Consider the following 3,932-nt stretch of genomic DNA (forward strand, 5'->3'; position numbering starts at 1 on the left):
TATAGTTCTGATGAAAGTAGTAATTTAATAAGTAATGAAACAAATTCATTTCTTTGAATCGAAAGTTGTATATTCTAGTATTGTACATTGCCCGTTACTTATAGAATGTTTAGATTATTACCTGGACTATGCATATAGTCTGCTAAACAAGTGATTACTGAAAAAATTTATGAGATTAATAGAATTATTCTCATATAAATAGCATTATTGCAGCTTTGTTAAACGGATGGCATTGATCCATATTAATTCAGTACAGGAACTAACTTGTTAGTCTAATCAGTAATCCTTCTAAATAATATGATAAAATCAAATCTGCCTTCTTTTCATCCGTGGATTTCAAACACTTCCAATAAATAATTTTGATTTTTTCATCACGATTCTGTAGATGGCTATACTGCAAAATTTATTTAACCGTGTTATTTTATATTAGTAAACCAAGACAGTTAAAGAACGAAGTACAGATTGCAAGTGACATGAACATGTAAAAATGCCTATGATAAAATCCGAAGACGAAAATTCAAAAGTTTTATAAAATTAGAACTTTATTAAATCTAATGCAAAGACTAGCTACACACAGCTCTACTCTAGCTAGATATAACTACTAAAAGACTTCTGAAAAGAACAATCAGATAATCTGACGTCGCCGACTTTAATATTCTCCTTAGCCTTCGCAGCTATAATCAGTATAGCAGCATTCTATCATATTTTACACATATTCAACTTATTATTAGTTACAATATTTTACAGCGAACCATCATTAATCCAATATGGAAATGATTACAGTATTTTGGTAGATATTATTTCTACCACTCAAAGTACAATGCATTTAGCCTATTTTAATGCATGATTTACAATTCTATTTCTACTTCTAACCTTACTAGTAGCTCAACATCTCACTGTCATATACTCATCTATACTCTAGTATAGAGTCTATCATTACAGTCTATAATTATGGGCTACTAAATATATCACATGATAAATATAGAACAGACACTAAAGCACATCATACTAAACATGGCATATAGTCTACAATCACAATACTGATTAATTTACAATGCTTTAAAGGAAAATTGGAAAGTACATGTAGCAAATACAATAAACTACAGTAGCAATGTGTTTTGAAAGTTCAATAGTAATATTTAGTAAAGCCTTTCTACATGTGACGTGGAATATTTTCTTGTACTTCATAAAGTAACTGTAGATGATGAATGAAATGATAAAATAGATTAAAAACCTATTTATTACAATGCGATAGCATTTTATTTTACAATAATCTAATGCCAGAAAGATTCAACAGAGGCTTATGGTGAGTAATTTTTGAATATATAATATGATAAATAGGTATTTCTAACATTAATCGGAATCATACGCCTATCCTTATGTAAAAATTTTAATAAAATTTGTTTAAGGCATTAAGCAATAACTAGTATTTCTTTTGAAATTTCGCTCAATATAACTTTTGGTTCATCTAACAATACCAGCTCTAATTTAAGTCAAGTTATGCCTAATTTATAGTAAGCTCTTTTAATAGCTAATATATATGTGACGTGATTTAATTTCGATCAGAGTATTGAGCCATTTTGCAAAGATTCATCGGAAATGCAACTACGTCTGTAGCGATAATATTTTGTTTACAGAATATGATAACAAATAAATTAAATATTAATTAAGCTACCTTACTACGTATTAAATTATTACGTTATACACATTTATATAAGATGGCAGGTGTGGGACTATTACTATTCATGAATATTTAAGCCATAAGAAGTAATAGCTTATTTATACTGTACGTATGTATATGGTAAATTTAATGTATGGAGTACGAATTGCTTAATACAGCATATTAGGTAGATTTTAGAGCAATTAAAACTGTTTTTTGTAAATTAAAGACAATGACTTAAAAGATCATATTAGGTATAAATAGAATAAGTTTAAATTAGGCTTATAATATTACATTCAGGAATTATCAGCAAAGCAAAGAAACAATAATTTATAGTCAGACTTATATGTGTTCCCGGCAAACAATTACTGTATAAAGCTTATTTTCTAGGCGGAAGGTAATAACGAATAGGGTAAAGATGAAATCAAAGAGTTCCATTATTACAAGATTAGGCTATGGTCAGTAATTGTCCTGTATTAACAGTTAAAAAGTGCTGATATATTGATTGATAGAATTTAATAACTGGTAATTAGTAGATTGAAGACCGAATTAATTCCTTTATAATTCTGTTTTGTATTTACTTTAGTAATTTCCAAGGAAAAGAAATACCAAATTTAAAAGACACCCAATACAATTAATATTTTCTAAAAGAAATAAAGTGTAATTTTATTTACGCGTATATATCGATATCTACTATCGAATACTGATTCGACTCTAGTCAGTCAACTCATTAGGGTTGCAGTTAGTAGTTGACAGTTATCGTCCATCATAAATAATTATAATTGCTTGAGAAGTCTAACATTCGTGTACGCCGTTTGATTTAGTTACGTTCTGTAGTGAGATCCTTCATGATCTATATTGCCTCAGTTAGACCGCAAGGTCTGATAATATTTAACGTCGTTTTGGATCATTACCTGGTCTCAAATAAAGAGTAACCTAGGACTAATAGATATCGGTCAGGTATTTGATTATTTGTGTAGAAGTGGTCAAATCAGTACATTAGTCGGAGTACCTCGAGAATTTCCCGCATCCGCGGATGAATTAGTTCTCATGCAATACATCAAATATACTGAACGGTTATACTATCTTCTAAGTCAAGAAAAATAGATACCATTAGAATCTTACGAAGAAGAGTGCATTAATGAATCAAGTTAATTACGATACATTTCGTGGAATTTACTGTGGTCACCTGAAATTCACGTAGTACTTGAATTTCAAATCTTAACAACTAACTGTTAAACTCAGAAAATGCCGATTAGTTACTGTCCTTTATAACTATAGTGACAAAGTTTTATAATTATTTGCGAGTTTTCATTTTATCAGAGCGTTAATAGCATCGTTAAACTGATACAAGTATGCGTACTTAGAGCATGATGTATTACAGTTACTTGGATACTGTAATGTAACTAGTATCGTGATTGTAGACTGTTAGCCATGTTTAGTATAATGTACGGTAGATATTTATCCTAAGAGATATTTGGTAGCTATAACTATAGACTGTAGAGGTAGAGACGCTATGCTAGAGTACAGATGACTATATACAGTAAGGTGTTGAGTTAATTTAATAATAAGGCTATAGGTAAAAATAGAACTGTAAATCATATATTAGGATATGGTTAATTCATTGTACTTTGGCTGGTGTGAATAATGTCTACGTAAGTACTGTAGTCGTATCCATATCGGATTAATGATGGTCCGCAGTAGAATAGTCTTACTAAGAATAATTTAACTATGTGTAAAATAAGGTAAAAGGTTGCTATGCGGGTTGTAGCTACGAATGCTACGTAAAGTATAAAAGCATGCAACTTTAGATTATTCTGTTAGTTCGTTCTAGAAGTCTTTAGTAGTAGTATTCGGCTAGAGTAGAGCTGTGTGTAGTTAATCTTTGTATAAGATTCAATAAAGCCCTTATTTTTCTTAAATTTGGAACCTCGTGATTGGTATATATCACAGATACCTTAGTCAGTACTCCGATCGGTACTGTCAGCAAATTAGTGTCATCTTTCTGCTACTAAAATATATTCATGCATTAACTTTACGGCTTTAATGTAAGTTTTTCTATATTCTCTCTTTCTTATATCTAATGAAATGTATATGAGAATTTTGTTCTTTTTATTTTATATTGTATAGATTATAACTGACTGGTAATATTATTATTGGTATAATAGGTTTGCCAGTTAGAATTTTCCGATTTGTTTTATGAAACGTTCAAATCGTTTTGAAATTAATTTTGCTATTGCCAACAAGAAAGTTAGTATGATGCTCAAATTCA

Source organism: Trichoplax adhaerens, genomic scaffold, assembly GCF_000150275.1.
Source record: "Trichoplax adhaerens TRIADscaffold_289 genomic scaffold, whole genome shotgun sequence".
NCBI classification, from domain to species: Eukaryota; Metazoa; Placozoa; class Uniplacotomia; order Trichoplacea; family Trichoplacidae; genus Trichoplax; species Trichoplax adhaerens.